This window comes from Neopsephotus bourkii, unplaced genomic scaffold, assembly GCF_033783945.1.
Source record: "Neopsephotus bourkii isolate Nb327-2 ecotype Australia unplaced genomic scaffold, CSIRO-AGI_Nbou_v1 NB_39, whole genome shotgun sequence".
Classification (NCBI taxonomy): Eukaryota; Metazoa; Chordata; class Aves; order Psittaciformes; family Psittacidae; genus Neopsephotus; species Neopsephotus bourkii.
This window is the reverse complement of record NW_026900556.1, coordinates 1020890-1039135: the sequence shown is the minus strand read 5'-3', so window position 1 is coordinate 1039135 and position 18246 is coordinate 1020890. Positions and strand designations below refer to the sequence as shown.

At 54.3% G+C, this 18246-nt stretch overlaps 2 protein-coding genes across 3 annotated transcripts in view; one reads left to right on the top strand and one right to left on the bottom strand.

Annotated features, from left to right (window-relative positions):
- RASD1 (ras related dexamethasone induced 1) overlaps nucleotides 1–18246 on the top strand; it is a 139572-nt gene that overhangs the window by 28756 nt on the left and 92570 nt on the right. The window lies entirely within an intron of this gene.
- RAI1 (retinoic acid induced 1) overlaps nucleotides 1–18246 on the bottom strand; it is a 69900-nt gene that overhangs the window by 31904 nt on the left and 19750 nt on the right. Inside the window, exon 2 of one of the 2 annotated variants that reach the window (XM_061346128.1) lies at nucleotides 5056–5136. The gene's annotated coding sequence lies outside the window, so the exon portion shown is untranslated. Of the gene's footprint in view, nucleotides 1–5055; nucleotides 5669–18246 lie in introns of those variants that run through there. The other variant, XM_061346137.1, reaches the window with a different exon arrangement.

The window sequence follows — 18246 nt, the reverse complement described above, 5'->3', positions numbered from 1 at the left end:
CAACAGAGCCCTGAACTGAACCAGTGACAAGGAGTTGGGGTTTCTTGGGCTCCGGCTTGGCTCAGCCCTGGCACAGGCTCAGTGTGGGTTGAAATCCCATAAGGAGGAGGGGAGAAAGGCTTCCCCGCACCAGGATGCTGGGATGGAGTTCAAACCTCTTAGCAAAGCACACAGGGAGGCTTCTGTACAACCCCTGCATATAAATCTACCCCCTTAAAACGGCCTCGGTGGTAAATGCGGTAGAGAACATGCACAGCTTGACAGGTCGGGGTGTATTTATGGTGCCTTGGCACCAGGGATACAACCAGTTGGGATTTTTGCTCAGCTCTACCACTTGGGCATAGCCACAACAAACCCATTTGAATACCTCTTGTTTCAACCAAGGCAGAGATCCAGCCTGTTCCCCATGGAGCAAGAGCCAGCCCTTGAGCCAAATCAATCTCCAATGGATCTCCATCAACTTCATGGGGTTACAACCACCATTTGGCCCGTGTGTGCCACGTAAATCTGGTCATTTCTCTTCCCAACGGCCCAAATACCGCAGCATTTGGTAGCGCGGGAGAGGGGGACGCATCCTTCGGGAGAGATCCCTTTGGATACAGCGCCAGCCCTTCCTTGCTTTATTTCCTTTGCTGCCTGGGATGAAAGGCGACCGAGACGCTCTGTACTACGTGCCCGAGCTGTTTGGGAAAGAAACAGGAATTTCCTCCTGCCATTCCCAGTCTTTTGATAGGCAGGTGGGATGCGAGCAGGAATAACTCAATCAAGACAGACCAATTGTTAATTAATTTGTGGATCCCTTCGCCGCCTGATTGCCTTGGAGACAAAAGGGAAGCCTCTCCTTTAACACTTGTGTGCGCCTGGTACTCTGAGCCTCCCCTTTTCACCGGTGCATCTTTGCTCTTGAAAGCTGCACAAAAGGCAGAATTCCTTGATCTTTTGCCTCGTCTTAGGAGACGCACACGAGGGGGAGCTGCGTTGGGGGTGTTTTGGGGGGTTCTTTCATGGGTTTGGGGGAATACTCGAGCTCAAAATGCCCCCAGAGCGGGTGGGGAAGGTAAAAATAGAAGGAAAAGGGAAAACCAAACCCCTCCGATGGAGGAGAGCAAAGCGTTTTCCATCGACACCTTCTGCCCAGCCCGCTCCATCCCCAAGGGGAGGGAGTTGAAAGGTTCACGCTACATCAAGTGGTGAGTAATGCAGCCGGAGGCTCCTGCTCAGGGCCAGGCTGTTGCCCTCCATCCCTCGCTTGCCCCATGGCCGATGCTGTGTGGGGCAGAGCCCTTCCCTTCTCCCCTCTCCATCAGCGCCAGTGGGGATGCAGGAACTTCCTAGGCAGTGACTGACACTGCAATTATCGATTGCCGGCTGCAAAGGCTTGCTCCCGCCTCCCCCCCTCTTCTCACTTGTTTTCTTCTGTGCAGCAGAGTGCCAGCCTTCAGAGACTGCTGCTGTAAAAGGCTCAGATTGACGGGGTGTCAAGATACCCACTGCTCCTGGCTTTTAACGCTCCCTTGCAGGGAGGGGAAGAAGGAAGAGCCCCTGCTCCGGCGAGTGGAGCTTGGCGAGCTCCAAAAGAAAGGGAGGAATGAAAAGCTTCCCTCTCTCCTCCGTCGAGGAGATGCTCTTGAACCACAAGCAGCTTTTTCAGCCTCAGCTTGGCTGCGTGCGTCTCGGAAACCTCAAGATGCTGGGAAGGAGGAGAGGCGGCGTGCCAGCGCTTTCAAACTGCCCAAGATGAAGGCACCGACATAAAACACCACCATCGCCATCACACCTCCATGTGCCCATCGGATCGGGCAACGGCCACTGCAGAGGCAGAGAGGGTTAAGAGGTATCCTGGCCAGATAAGGTCACGCAGCAAAGCCTGCACAAGGATGAGGACTCCCCAGCTCAGGAGCATCCTCTGGTGCTCGGCACTGACGGCACAAGGGGACCAGACCGCAGGTTTTTCCTAGCAAAGGAGCTCCAGGTGCATCCTCCACTAAAGGCTGCCAGGGATGGATGATGGGAGCCAGGGATCCTGGGTCCTTTGTGAGCCCCATCTCCATCCCTGCCACAAAATGGGGACATCAAGCCGGCTGTGGAGGTGTTTGTTTGCAAAGCCTGGTTGGCACCTTGGGACCGCAGCTAAGTGTTACACGCTGGAGCCAGAGGCCTGAAATGAAAGCCGGCTCCACGACTGTCAGTGTCGACACCTGGTGATGGGAGGAGAGGGATCGATGATGGAGAGTCTGTCGCTCCTGATGCATCGCTGTCAGGGTCAATACACAGCTCTCGGGGAGATCAGACGTCCAGGTTAACTGCTTTGCCTCCTCGCTAAGCCGATGGGCTGGCGGAGCCTCATCCTGCTCACACATCGTCATCCAAAGCCAGATTCAGTCCTACAGCCACCAAATGCCACCAAGAGCATCCTCACGGCTCGTGGCTCTTATTTTCATCCATGTAGAGCTTAAGCATAGCTGCAAAAGGGTTTGGAGAGGGACACGGATCTGCACCAAACCAGCACAGCATCACCGTCGGACCACACGGGGACACAGGGCTTGGGGACAGCCCCATGGTCACAGAGATGCTGTGGCCATCCAAGAAGGCTTGGGAAGGGGAGCAATGAGACCTCCGTGAAGGGGAGCTCCATCTACCAGTCCCTTTCCCATCCCCATCCCGAATTGCTGGGCAATGGAAAAGGCAGGAGAACCTGGCACAGGTCCTGCCACTCAGTGCGCGTGTCCCCTGAGCAGACAGAGGATCCGTGTGGCTTTGGCACTATGCCTGTCCCCTCCGGGTGATGCTCCGGATGCAGAGAGCCACCCCAGACCCCTATGCACCAGGAGAGCAGTGACAGTGGGGATGCACTGTGTCCTTTGCACCATGCAGGTTTAGGGTACCCGGACACAACATGGGGCTCAAAGGGCCCCCCAAATCCCCAGTGGACAAGATCCATCCCACTACTCAGGGGGTCCTGAGAGGACAAGAGGCCCCACTGCAGCATCTCCCCATAAGCTCCTGGGGTGCTTTGAGCTGCACATCCCCTCCTCAACACCACACAGCATCCCTCGGGGGGTCTCCCCTATGAGCAGCCTATGGAGCCAGCTTGGGGGGGGGGAACGACACAGCATCACACCCCTGGCACAGCCAGACTTGTGTCAGCCCCCCCCCTTAAAACCCTCAATGAAACAGAGCACGGCGTGAATAACAAAAGCAGCGATCAGTAAAGGCTCTCCCAAGAGGCTGCAAGTTCTTCAATTAGAGCTCACATTATAGGAACGAGAAACTCCACACTGTCTTCCGTACGGATAACACTTCTTTCCCCCTTCTCCTTTAAAGAATAAAAAGGAAAGGGAGGGAGGAAGGGAGGGAGGGAGAGGGAAGCTGCATCTCTAATGCAACAGACAGGTCTGCTGAGATTCACTTTGGCTCTTATTTTGACTTTCATCTAAAAGAGCTGCCCTGGGAATCCATTAAGTCCAATTTAAATCGGCTCTCCGCCCTCACGGCTTCTCCCCGCCTTCTCACACCCCCCCTGGCTCCTTTCTCTTCCCCCCCCCTCCATCCTTGGAAGCAAACAAACACAAAAGCAAGGCCAGGCAGGGCAGGCAGCGAAGGGCAGGCAGGGAAGGGCAGCACCGGCGTGGTTTCGGAGCCATTCCCAGGGGGAATACAGCCCTCCCCAGGGCCATTGCTCCATCCTTATTTCCACCCAAATAAACACAACATCGGCGGTTGTTTTTGTATGTTGGGGGAAATGGGATTTTGGGACATCCCCCCCTTCACACACAGGCGTTTTTCCCTTGGATTTTACGATTACAATTAGCTCCATTAACGCCGCAGCCGGCAAAGTTGGATGGGATATAACCGCATGCTTCACTCCAGGTTTGGGTTTTATTCCTCCCCAGTGAGTTTCCCCTCCCTGAGAGCATTCCTTTGCCTTCGGGAATGCCCCCCCCCCCCCCGCCGCAGCCGGGTTGAGGGACGGACCCTTCTCCTTTCATCTCCCCACACTCATTCAAGCTCTGCTTCTGTCGTATAAGCAGTTTTCCATCTCCCCCCCTGCTCCGTAACACACCCGCTCCGCACTGCATCCTATTCATATGTTTTCAATCATCGCCCTTTCCCTATTTAAAACAAAAGCACACACAGACACCCCCCACCACCCCCCCGCCTTCTTTTCCCCTCCTTTTCCAGCAGCAGGGCTCTGAGCTCCCCCGTTATTCCCTGGTTTGTTTGTTTATTAATGTGGATTTGGGAAGCAGGCAGGGGGGGTAAAAATGTGCCGTGGGAGAAAGAGGAAGCAGGAGGTGAAAGTCCCAGCAAGGGGCTTTGGAAAGGCGCAGCCAGATGTGCAAGCCCCGTGATTCCAGGGGTTATCTGCCAGATCCAGCTCTGTTTTCCCTTCCCCACCATCCAGCCACCGAATAAAAGAAAGGGAATCCATCAAGGCAGCGTCCTCACGTGCAGACAACGGCAGGGAGAAGCCAGGCGCCCGACCGCCGCAACTTTTGTAAGTAGAAACCCCCATGCACATCCATAACTCCTCCATTCAATCCGCTTCCCATGGAAGATTCCCACTCCCCGAGGGGTTTAAGCAGCCCCCCGCGCCTGTTATGGTTTCAACTTCTGGGGAAAGTAGGAGTCAGGACAAGGCGGGATGGATCCATCCCTTCCACATACACTCCAAGTCTCAGCTGTATCTTTGTTCCGACACCCATCAATCCGCAAGTCAGGAGGGTTTTGTTGGACCGGTTGCAGATTCCTTTATTACTTCCAGAAAAGCAAAACAATCCACCCCCCCCCCCCATTCCTCCTCCTCCTCCTTCCTCCATAGGACACACACACACACACACACATACGTACAACACCCCCCCCTTCCCAAACTCCGCGCTCCAGCGCCGTGCATCCCTTCAATCACAGCGGCACACGAGTTGCACGAGAGGAAAATAAATCTAGGATAAAGCTCCATCCACATCCCCCCCCCCCCCATTAATTCTTCCATAAGGAAAAGCAGTGGGGAAAAAAAAGGGATAAAAAAGGGCACAAAGATGCAGCTTGCAACAATACCTGCGATGGTCCTCGCGCTCTCCGATCGCTCCTGCTGGCTCGCTCTCCTCCTCTTCCCGAGCACAGTAGCCAGATTAGATCCTTAGGAAAAAAAACGTGAGAAATAGCACAATTCTCCTCTTTTTTTCTTGCTTTTTTTTTTTTGCCTTTCCCTTCTCAGCAGCCCTTCTGAGCTCCTTCACTAACCATTATTCATAGACCACTAGGGGATATAAGGTAATTAGAAACGGCCCTATAGCATCCAGCCTGAAAATGTAATGCCAGCGGTAGGAGTGGTGGAGGGCTCTGGCTGCGGGCGGCTCCGGCAGAAAGTGCTCGCTTGGAGCTGGGGACGAGGTGAGAAGTGGGGTGGAGGAGAGGGCGAGCGGCACCGGGTGCTGGATGCTCTCCCCGCACACACCATAGGGGATGAAGGGGCAACGCTTTTGGGGTTGGAGGGGATGGTTTTTTGGGGGGGGGGGTGTTATTTGGAGTGGGCTCGCTGTGTGAGCCGTGCTAGAGCGTGTGTGTGTGTGTGTGTGAGCTGTGTGTGTGTGTTTGTGCCAGGAATAGCAATCAGCAGAGGCAGCACACAGAGCGCAAAAATGCCATCATGCAGGGTCAACAGAAAGCTGCAGACATTTCCCCCCCCCCCCCCGGCTTTTTTTTTCCCCTTAGGCTTAATCCTCTGGAGCGGGGGAGAGGGAAAAGGAGGAGGCTGATGCCTTCTTTATAGTTGTGATTTCCCCCCCCTTCCAAGGGATCAGATTAACCCCCCCTTTCCCCTCTATATACACACACAAGCCAACCCCAGCCATCCCAGCCCTCCGCCGGCGCTGCATCCCCGGTGGGATGCGGGTCTCGCCGCACAGTGATGCTCTGGGGTGGGATGAGCAAGGTGGGCTCAGAGAGGATGGGAAAGCAAGAGGGAGGCAGCGCTGGGGGGTGGAGGCAAATGAACAAATCACACCTGCAGCTTTCTCTCTCTGTGTGCCATAGCCAGCTGCAGCCCAGGCAGGAACCGGCAGGGAAAATACAGGCTTCCCAGCACCGTGCATCTGCAGGGATTTAGGTGCGCGGTGATGGGAGCTCATTGCTGGGAATGGGGGGGTTATTTCAGAAGGGGGGGGAAAGGAGACGGTAACAAAGAGCAATCCTTCCCCACACACTGCTTTTCCATGGATAAAACCCGGCGCAGAGGCGAGGATAAAGGAGCTGGTCCCTTCGCAAAGGGGAAGAAGCATCGCTTTGGTAGCCCTGGCTCGCACCGGGGTCGCTGCCGTACGGTTCCCTGCACACCAGCTCTTGCCCGGAGGGTGCAAACGCCCATCCCTGCCTCCTCCCACGCCGCCGCTCTGAGCCGCTCTTTAATTGAACTAAAGCTGTTCACCTTGATAACGCAGCACGGCGGCAAGTTCCCGAGCCGTACGCGGGGGGCTGGAGAGCTATTTGATCCACTTCCAAGGCGCTGCCTTTCAATTCAACCCCTTGCTCTTGAAGGATGGATAACCAGGCCCTCTCTTTTCCCTGTTAATTACTTGAGATAGGAGGCATCGAGCTGCAAAACAGACCCAGCCTCATAAGGGGAACCAGCATCTGCCAAAGCAAACCGCTCAGCTCTTGCTTTCCCCCATCCCTTTTCTCCCCATTGCCATCCCAGCCTGGCTGTTTATAGCTAATACACCACCACATGCTCTGACTTCACACGTGTTTCTCTGTAGCATGGTAAACTGAGCCGGGACCTCATGGCTCTCCAGGGACCCTGTATTTATCCCCCATAACCACTGATCCCCCTGCCCTCCATAGAGAAGAGCTCTTTCACCATTTGGCACCATATGCTGTGATTGCCGCCCTAGTAAAGCCAAGGTGGGACACGCACCCAATGGGCATCATCTCCTATGGGACTGAGAAAACCCTGGAGAGCCCCGTATGCAAACCAAATTGCTGCCAAACACTTTGTGTATTAAACAATGTGCTTTTTCCAGCCACTTCTAGTCTGTGACTGCAATTTATGGGTTCACAAAGGCTGATTTCATGACTCCTCGGTACCTCTGAGGTGCCAGCACCCACATCACCTCCAGTTACAGAACACAGCCGTGCCTGTCTCAACCCAACCACTGGCTGGGTGGGAGACCATCACCTATGACAGCAATTAACTTTACTCATTAAAGCCTCTGAGCTTGTAGAAGATGCTGATGAGCAGTTGTGTGAATGGGAGAGTTTCCAGTCTCTCGATGAAATCTGGCTTTGGAGCATTCCCATGCATGGCACACAGCCCCTACCACGGGTGCTGATGCATCACCATGCCCCTCGTATTCACTGCCTACCTCCATGAAGCAGATCTCACCCTAAGCTACCACAAACCCATCACAACCAGCATCAAAAAGCCTCTTCCCATCTTCCCCATTGCAAGAGCAGGGCTCAACTTGCCAACCAAAGTCAGAAGCTTCATTGGAAGTAACCCCCCCACACACACCTCCTGTCCTGGGTACATACAAAATAATGACTCATTGCACTGTCACTTCTGGAGCTGCTAAAGCAAAGATGCTCCTCGGTGTCTCACCACTGTGACCTCCAATGAGAAGGAATCATCCTCAGTGCTAAGAATGAGCTTTGCCCCACCAGCATCCCCTTCTGCCTGCTCTTGCCATGCTCCACTGGCCTGGGGTCCCTGGGACCTCCCCAGCGCCTACATGGGATGCTCGGAGCCAGCTCTTCCTCATTCCCCTCCCTTTCACCCCTCTTTCTGGCTGATTTTCCCAATGGATTCCTCTCATCCCCTCACGCCCCCAGTGCCACAAACCCCACACTCGTGGCTCCTCGCAGGCAGGGAGCACGCAGCCCTGCCTCAGCTCTCATCAAGCGCCGCGCACCGGCTCCAAGCGGATCCGATGGATTTTCATTTCCTAACTCTGCCCTTCAGGCTATTTCTAACGAGCTTCCTCACGCTTAAAATACATAGATATAAATCCTTCATCTTGCAGCAGCAACGCTCAGGACAACTGTGCCTGCAAGGAGAGGAATTAATGATACCCACTCGCTTTAGGTAGGGGGGCATCGCACTGACCTCCTTGGAGCAGGATACAGGAACAGCCAGAAACCCCCTCCCAAAGCAAACATGGCTTTGGGGAATGTATTGGCCTGGTCTCATGTTCTGCTCTGGATAAGGAGCCACCAATATCCTCCTGAGACCCTGTCCCCATGTCCTCAGCTCCAAACCCTCTATGCAGCCTTTGCCTGCAGCATCAGGTCCAATGGATCGCTCTCATCCCTCCTGGACCCATCCCTTTCATTGAGAGGAGGGAATTGGTCCTGGGTGCCTTAATTGCCACTAATCAGCTGTTTTAATGAGTTTCTCCATGCCCAGCACATCACCACTTCCCATCACTACCTCCTCAGAGGCCAGCCCTGCTCCCGCAGCGCGCCGAGGCCCCTGCCATCTCCAAGGCTTTCCTCAGTGGGAGAGCAGTGATTATCCCTCTCAAAAGGTCTCTTATAATGGAAACCATCTCTCCATCCCTCCTTGGTCTCCTCCTGCCATGACCCAAGCTCCGTGGAGAGGAGCTGTGCTCTGATGCAGCGCCGTGTTTCCATGGAAAGAGTGAATAGCAGAGTCTTCCCAGCGGTTTATTAGAATTCCTTTTCCTCTGATGGAGAGTTTGAGAGCAAAGTCAAAAAAAGGCTTTAATGTGGGGCTAATGGAGCCCCTGGGAAGCGCAGGAAGGAAATCTCCCCTGGAGAAGAGGAGGCGTGAGGAGAGGGGAGGGCAACTTCCAAGGCAAATTCCTGGACAGGTTGGAGTTGTTTTCGCAGGAGCCATCTCAGGCGGCGAGCGATGGAAATGATGTTTGGTTTATGCCGAACAGATGTTACAAAAGACCTGCCAGGAACGCAGCGAGCGATGCAAAACCCACATCCCACTCGCTTCGCCCCGCGTGTCCTCCATCTCCAACCCCCCCCCCCCAATCCTGCTTCCTCAAACCCCTTTATTTGCGTTTAACGAATCGTCGTTGTAGCACAACCCCAATATCAAGCAATAAAAGAACAATCGATTCATTTCCTCCCTCCCCAAGGCTTTGGTTTCAGTTGGAATCCAGCTTTTAATTGGTTTTAATACTTTTTCCTGTCTTTTCACGTTTCCCCAGCCCATCTTCCGCTCGCTTTGGGGGTTCCCCTATTTCCTGGTCCCCTTCCTATTCTCTCCCTGTTATTCCCCAAAGGGATACCACAGCTCTTAACTCCACCAAGTATCTGGAGCACAGAGACTGTCAATCCTTGCCTAGGGATGCTCCAGTGTCTTTGGGGGGAAATAGAGGGATTTGGCTGCAGCTGAGAGATGCAAATGGGAGGAGGTACGACGGGGGAATCCCCAAATCAGCCAGACAGTGGTTGGAACAGGAGTAAGAGCCCAGTGCTCCAAAAGCCAAGGAGCAGAAGCCCACTCACACACACGCATTGCAGTGGGCACCTTTGAAGCTGATCTAAACCCAACCCTGATACCAGAGCAGTGTTTGGGGTGAGGCCAGGTTGGATGGGGCTTGGAGCAACCTGCTCTAGTGGAAGGTGTCCCTGCCCATGGAAGGGGTTGGAACTGGATGAGCTTTAAGGTGCCTTCAACCCAAACCAGTCTGGGATTCTATACAACAGTTATCAGCATCACACATGAAAACCAGACCCGGGAGCCAATGACAGTCCTGGAGGAGCCCTGATTCCGATATATCTCCTAAAATGAGCAAGTTTGGCATCTCCTGGTTTAACCCTGGTTTAAACAGAAGTCACAATAGCTCCCCCTTTCCATGCTAACTATGGAAACCCACTTTTCTTTCCTGATACCCAGCTTTCCAAAGAGCAATGTCCCATGGAAACCTGGACTGGTCACATCCACGTGCATGGCCACACATGCAGGAATGCCTAGGAGATACCACAGCACTTTCTGCACAAGGGATGCTCCTCTTCCAGCTCAGACTCATGAGACAAAGGGCAGGAATTCCAGGGTGACTTTCCACCTTGTTTCTCATTAGCATCCCTTCATCCACATTCCCGAGTGGGGCACGCTCCACAGCCCATCATCCCACACACCGGCACGCTTTGCACCAGATTCACACTGCATCAATGCCTTGTTTGAAGCATTCCAAGCTGGAAAGGAGGAGATGGGCTCCGGAAAGCAGCTGCAGGGCAATGCTGATACAAAAGGGGTGTCCCTGCACCCTTTATAGTTCCTAAATCCTGCCTGATTTCCAAGCAGAAAATGGCATCCGCCTGCATCTCTCCAGGTGATGAAGGAAAACTGGCTGTTCCCACTGAGATTCCTCCCCTTCCCGTTCCAATGCTGCACCTGGTTAGCAACTGTCGGGAAGAGGTTAATCACAGTCCTTAAATCAGGAACCTCGCTGCGGTATGCTCAGGATGCACATCTGTGCTCTCCACAGCTCATCCCCAGCAGCATTTGGGAGAAGGCAATACGGCAAGATTAAATCCCCCCAAACCAATCCCAAATAAGCCCAATCCCTTCCCAAACAGCGCATCCAAGCATCCCAGGGTGAAGGACCCTGCTAATTCCTCAAGCCAGTCTTGTGGCATGGGTGAAACACTCACTATGCCCCCAGCCCTATTACGGTTGTAGGTTAAAAGCATCTCTGTTAACACTGCCATAATATTATAGGAAAGGCTTTTTAGGGGTTAGGGTTTTGCTCCCTTGTGATGGAGGGAGGAGATGTCACCTCAAAACGCCTGGGAAAGAGGGAATGACCCATGGGGACCACAAGCATCTTGGTCCCAGACCCATGGGTCAGCCCATGGCAGTGGAAAGGCTGGAACTCCAACAACCACCAACCTGGTTTCCAAGCACTGCAAAGCCTGGCCTTGCTGTTTCTAGGCTTGTCCCAGGGGATCCCCCTGCTCTCCTGGAAGCATCCTGGAGCCCTATGGAGAAGAACATGTGTCTGGTGCTCAATGGGCCCCGCGGCTGCTCTTGCTGCAGAGCCAGCGGCAATAAGAGCTGGAGACAGAGGCTGCTCCGTGTGTGCACGTGCACAGCCCGGAAAATAGGAGAGGAATTGATCCCGGAGGCCAATCCCTTTTGTTCTAACCCCCGTTGCTGTAACTGGATCTCCCCAGGTTCCCGGCTCGGGAGCCGCAGCCGGATCACATTCGCTTTCATGCCTCCATCCCGGTGCCAGCTTGTCACATTCCCCTGTCGCCGAGGGGTGGGAAGGGATGGAGGGAGGGAGAAGGGGAAGCATCACCTCGCTGCGTGCATGAGGGGTGGACGGCGGTAATGAGGAAGAACCCAGAGGGAGCAGATTGCGGATCCGCGGCATGAGACCACCCCCAGCAAACAGGCTGCCCCTTTTCAATGAGGTTCCCCCCCTCTTTCCATCCTCCTCCCCTCCAGGCTCCCCTCGCCCCTCCTGTCTGGTTTCGAGTGCAGAAATGCTGATTCACAGAGCCCGGTGTGGGAAGCAGAGACAGGAGCAAAGCACATCAGCACCCGAAAGCATCCAACCTCCCCGGGCGCTGCTACACCGGTGATGAGCGACAGCAGATTCATCCACTCGGCTTCCTTCCAGCCTCTCAGCAAGGTGAATTCATCCCCTCCGTTTCCCCTCATGAGAGATCTGATGCTGATTTCTCTCCCCTTTCTGCACAGGGTGGAAGATTTCACGCCATGCGTGTGATGCTGGGATAGCCAGGATGGGGATGGAGCGGTGCAGGAGGGGGGTGGAATGGGTCCCCAGGGAAGTACTTTGATTTGCAAGCGGTAGGGCAAAGCAAACAGCATCCTGACCTGCTGCTGTGCATGTGTCAGTGCTCAGGGATGCTTTGCTGCATCACCAGCGACTTGGGTCCTGTCTCCTCCTTCCAGAGCCTGCGGTGGGCTCTGGGCATCAACAGCCACATCAAGGGCACTGTGTGGTTGGCAGGAGCTGAACCTGCCCACCCTGTCTCACCTCCTCCCTCCTGCCAGCGTGCCTGAAACCAGAGACAGCAGAATGATGCCTTTCCAGGGCAGGCTGTGGGGATGGTGTTTCCAGCAGCCCAGGGCAGGCAAATGGCTGCAAAGGAAGGAGCTGGACGTGCAAGCACCCTGCTTCTCCAAAGTCCAGCTCCCTTCCCTCTGGGACGATCATGACTCCCTGCACAAGAGCTCAGGTGAACAGATTCGACCTGATTTACTCCATTGTATATGTTCAGTCCCCCTTAAGACCCCTTTCACTTTGCCCTGAGGCCACACTTCATCCCAAAGTCACCTGCGGTGCCAAGATGGATGCAAACCCTTTGGAACCCCATGCATTGAGCAGCACAGACCTTCCTGTCACCCCCATGCCACATCCCTCTCGGCAACCTCAGAGCTGCTTGGACCAGGCAGGATCTACCCCAGAGAGGTGATGCAGGAGGCAAACCTGGTGAGCCAGGCAGGGAAGCCAATAGTTAAGCTCACAGGCACAAGCTGGGTCTGAAGCATCAGCAGGGCACCCCTTGCCACTGCATCTGCAACTGCAAGGCTCAAACCCCAAAACTACCTTTAACTTGATTGCTTCCATCCTTTTCGCAAGGCTGTATCTGAGTTGTGCTGGTCCCCTGCTTCCCCCTGCATGGAGCTGGCCTCTTCCTCTGCCTCACTGAAAAGCCATGGTGCATCTGAATAGATTTCCACCATGCAACTCTAAAGGCCCCAGTGGGTTTGAATAGGAGCCCTTGAGGTATTATCACAGCAGCGCCTTGAGGCAACCACCTGAATCCTTCCGTGACTGCTGCACAGACCCAGAATGTCTCCAGCGGCTGGGGATTATGGATAGACCTCAAAGAGGATCCCACCAACAGCTCCCAGATCCCCCCAAAAACACACGGTGATGCTAAGACAGCCGAGGCCCGGATGCCAACGCAGGGAACCAGGCTGAAGTTTCCACATTAATCAGATGGAGCTCTATTCTTTTTCATCATCTATTTCAAGGCAAGGCAAAAAGAGGTTCACGCTCTCCCCTGGCAAACTGCAGAGGATGACGTGAGCCTGTCTCCTGCATCGCAAGTAGAGTGTGTCAAGCAATTAGCAAGCAATCAGGGATTCAGGGGGGTGGGCAGGATGCTGTCCCTCAAAGCAAAACCCACCCTGGAGTTTCCCATCAGGTCCGGAAGGCAGCAGAGGGAGCAGGGGCTGTTGGTGAGCTCTCGATGAACAGAGCAGAGCCTGCTGCCATAAACCACTTCATGTTCAGTGTGTGCTGTAGCTAAGAGGCCCCAGGCATCCAAGCATAGGTTTTCCCCCACTCATTCCCAACCTCAGTAAGGTGGCCAAGGGAATTCCAAGTGCTGGTCCTCCGCTGTCCTGCAGGTCTGCTGGGTCACCCATCCCTGGGTACCGCGGCGTTGTTGCTGTCACCAGTTCTATTCCCCGCAGCTCTGACCACGATGGCTTCCTCTCATCCCAAATCCCACTCTTACGGAACTTAGTGGCAAAAGCAGTTGCAAACCTTTGGGATGCTGTTTCCAGCCCACATCACACAAAGCCCTGGCACAGCACACAAAGTGGTACGGGACCATCTCACTGCAACATCACCTTGTAAGGGGGATGTGCTTGCTCATACCTCCCCATAGACCTCACCGGTCCCCATGAGCATCCATCCAGCCCCATAGGAAGAGAGGGAGGATTACACTGGGCTGCAAGCTGCCACCCTGAGTGCACACCTCCCTCCAGGCACAGGGCCCAGGGCACAGAAGGAGCCGGATGGGATGCAAAGGGGACGCCTAATCTGCCACCAGCCTTTTCTCCTCTCCATCGCCAAGGTAGCAGCAGACAATGCTATCTGCTGGGTTGTCAGCCGACCCTCCTCCCACCGTCTCTTTAGCCAGGAGAACTCTCCATCTGTCTCCAGATGGGGTGTTTCTACCACTCCAGTGCAACCGATTCAGAGGGGAACAATGATGCTTTGTTAACAAAACAATTTTTGTGTGTCAAGCCCTCCTCCTTGCGGGTTTTTACCCCCCCCATCCGCTCCCCAGTGGGTCAGCTTTGTGCAGCGCCCTACATTTTGCTGCTTCACGTTTGAAACACCCCCCCCCCCCCCCGGGGTTTAGTACAAAAGGTGCTTGTGGAGCAGCTTTGAGGTTTGACACGTCCGTGGATCACCACTGTGACGTGCTGCGGTGGTTAAGGGTGGTGGCAGGACCTTCGGAGGGATGGGAGTGTCACTTGCAGTGATTTTTGCCTCCAGGATGAGACTCAGAGCTGAATCCCCCAAAGGCTCATAGAGGGAGCAATGAGATAAAGTTTGAGCGTGCTTTGGTGCAGGGCCATCTCCTCCCATCCTTCTCACGTCCTCCTGTGCTTGCAATGGGAAGGGATGAGTATGCAGAGCACATCTATATGCTTGTGAGTAAAGCACAGCCCTCTCCCCAGCACAAAGCCCATGGTGGTCAAGAAGGTGAAACCTCAGCCCTTCCATGACCAGAGCCTCCAAATGAAGCACACCCTAGGGTGTGCTTGACTACCCAGGGCTGGATTATCCCCCTCGACCTGCTCCCTCACCCAGCAATAAGAAGCAGATCTCCCATTTCCAAACACATCTCCCAAGAAAACCAGCTCTTCCTGCTTCTTCCCCCCCCCCTCATCTCTTTTTCTTTGCCCTGAAGCTACAAGCACACAAACCACCTTCTGCTCTGCACATAACCACCAACTCACAGCAAATAACCAGCCCGCCGGCTCCAAAGCAAACAGCTTTGTGTTCCTAAGCGGGCTGGCGATTCCTGCACAAGCGGGACTCTTTTCTTCCAGGGAAGTTCCCTCCTCCTTCCTGTCCTCAGGTAACTGCATCCTCATGGAAACACCAATGTTTGTATGAGTCACCCCCCTCTCTTCTTCCTCCCTCCCTCTCTGTGGCCAACACCCCGGTGCTTTCCAGATCAAAGCCGAAGGGGACCAGCTGTGCCGTGTCTTTTCCTCTCCAGCTCTTTCCATCTCCATTTGCAGGCGAGCCCCTGCTGTTCTGGCAGTGCTTTGTGCTGCCCCTTCAGCACCGCAGCCGGCTGCTCCCCCTCCATCCTGCTCCTGACATCCCTGCTCCTGCTCCAGCTGCACTGGGAACACAGGGAACCATCCGGAGCGACGCCTGGTCCCCTCTGGTACGCATGGGAGATGCCCTGCTGCTGCCCTGCCTGTCATGTGCTGCTTCAGAGGGAGAAATGTGCTCAGAGAAGAGAGAAATGGGATAATCCGCTTCTGATGAAATCCCATCCTAATTCCCTGGGTTTGGAAACTCCTCCACAGAACAGAGCATGAGGCTGTATCTCCTTTCCAAAACAGCAATTCCATGGGGACCTTTGCTCCAGGCTTATTTCGGCATGGGCACATCAGCTGGGAGAAGCCCAGGTACTTCTGAGAATGGCTGAAGGTGCAGGCACCAGGGAATGGTTTGGGTTGAAGGGACCTTAAAGCTCATCCAGCTTCAAGCAAGGACACCTCCCACTGGAGCAGCTTGCTCCAAGCCCCTGTGTCCAACCTGGCCTTGAGCACTGCCAGGGATGGGGCAGCCACAGCTTCTCTGGGCACCCTGTGCCAGCGCCTCAGCACCCTCACAGGGAAGAGCTTCTGACTAAGAGCTCAGCTCAGTCTCCCCTCCGTCAGCATCCCTTCTCCTTCCCCATTCAAAAGGCTGAACACCTCATGCAGCCCCCATTCTGCAGCAGGGATTCACATACAATGGGATAATTAGCATCAGGGATGAGCTTCTTGCTGCATCCAGGAAATCCTGCCTATTTCCGGCTTCAGAGTAAGTGTCATTTATGGATGCTTGATAGAGGCTACTGCCATTTGCAGCACCTCACAGGTCTGACAGGTCCACCTTTGGGGAGTACACCCCATGGCATCCCATCACCCTGTGGTACCTCATCACCCCACGGCATCCCATCACCCTGTGGTACCTCATCACCCTGTAGCATCTCATCTTGACCGCACCACGTGCTCCTCCTGGGTGCTGTCATCACGCACTGAGCAGCGCTCCAATCCCCGCTTCCCAACACCTCACTGTAACTCTGCTTGGAGTCACCTCTTCTATAAGGACTTTGAAGACAGGATCTCACAGAATTAAACCTCAGTGCTTTTTATATGCAAACCACTGTCAATTCCCAGCAGAAGAGGCTGGTTGGCAGTGGCGGGTGTATTCTGAATACTCTTTGAGCAAACGCTGTGAGGCAGGAAACGCATCAGTCCTCATGGAAAGCTCCCCGGTTTGCTGCTGCAGGCATCTAAATGCAAAGTTTCACCATGGCTTTTTGCCTTTTGTGCTCTGCTACACACACACATCCCTCTTGAACCTCCTCTTAGGAACAGCTTCCCGGCCTCTCTGCCTCGGTCACGCGGGTGTCACCGTGACCTGCAGCATCTCCATCCTTCACCAGACACTCCACTGACTTGTCGGTGAATAAAAGGCAGGGGATCAACTTGACTGGTCTCCTTGGCCGCTCTCTCCAAAGTGGTAAAAGGCTGACATAGAAAATACCCTGGGTTTCTGGGAGGTTTGCACTGAGAGAGCATTGTTCTTCCCCAGCTAAAGCCAGGAAAGAATTTACAGCCGGGCAGCACAGCGAGATTGTTCTGCTTTCTCTTTCCCGGGACAGAAAGCCAGTTTGAAACAGATTGCTAGCAGCTAAATGCAAGTTCCTTAGCAGCTTCCAGGGTGAAAATATTCCCTCTCCACATCTCCTTTTATGTCCACAACACGTTATTCCGGTGGAGGGCTCTCTTGCTAAGAAAAGCTGTGATAACTCACAGCCTTGGTCTCCAAAGCGGTTCAGGTATGGGAGCCAGCTCCCCTGCAAAGCATCCCTTGGTCCTGCTCCCCAGCTGAGATGTCCTTAATTCCTCCATCTGTCCCCTCCAGGCTCCGGCTGGCTCGGCTCTCAGTCGGTGAATGCATACATGTGTAAAGCTTCTCCAGCAGCTTCAGAATCAACGCTGTCTTCCAAGCCCCCAGCCCACTCCTGCTTGCTTCTGGGGCCTTCCATGCTAAGCTGCCTTTGTCCCACACACCGCACGCAGCCAGACAGGAGCTTCACACCAAAAGCCACCTCTCCTGCCTGCCTTTCACTGAACCAAAACACAAAACAGATGGAAAAATCAAATGCTGGCAGAGGGAAGCATGGGGGCTGCGCTTGCAGCAGCCCTCCTGGAGCTGCAGAGCGTATTCCCTCCTGCTCTGGGGTCCCGGGGCAAACCCCAAAAGGGTTACTGATGGGAGGGGATCTTGCTATTCCCCCCTGCCAACCCTTCAGCAGCGTGGAGGTGGGAGAGACAAGAGGGAAGGAAGGGAAAGCAATAGATGAGAGCAGATTGAGCAGTTCAGGAGAGTCCAGGAGGAACAATTTCCTCCTCCACGTGGGATTTGCATGATGCACAGCGAATGAGGCACTGGGGTTGCAGGCTCAATAGCGGGGGGGATGGACACTGAGCTGCTTTTCAGGGAGCTCCATCCATCCCACACACTCCCTAAGGAAGAAACAGCTCGTGACCATGGAATTAAGACTGCGCCCTAAGGAATGCACACCACTGCTGGGTGTAAGCTGCTCAGGTGGCCTTAATACTGGCATTTCTTCCACCCTCAGTGCCTGACTTTGTAACCTCCATCATGTATTTTGAGGTGTTGTTTTACTGTGCATATGAGGTTATCTTCTGTTACCACAGCTTCCTCTTTTCACCATCTTTCTAGGGTAAACGATAGCCTGACTCTTCCACATCCCTCCTTGGGAGCGCATCAGTGTCTCTAAACTTCCCTGGACCAGCATGAGCCATACAGCAGAGCCATGGAGCTGTTATAGGCTTGATCCCAGCTCCCTCTGGAGCCTTCCTCACCCATGGATGCTCGGAGGTCTCTCCTGCATACAGAGAAGTGCCCCATAACCACTATGCCACATGAATGCTCCACAGCAGCAGGAAGAGAAGGAGCAGAGAGAGCCTGCGGTGGGATGTTTGTGGAGTAACACTCAGATTGATTGCCTTGCCTCCACTGGGCCCAGGGAGATGGATGGAGATGGAGAAGCATCTGGAAGCCTGAGAGCTCTGCATTCTCCTGCCTTTCACTTTTGCTTTCAAAGCCACAACCCTCACATCGCTGTCAAGGCGTGGGAACTTTAAAATCACTGCAGTAAGCATGGGAGGGATGGGGAAAGGAAAGGACAAGAGTTGTCCGATGGGAATGCGGATCCTGTGCAGGAATGTGG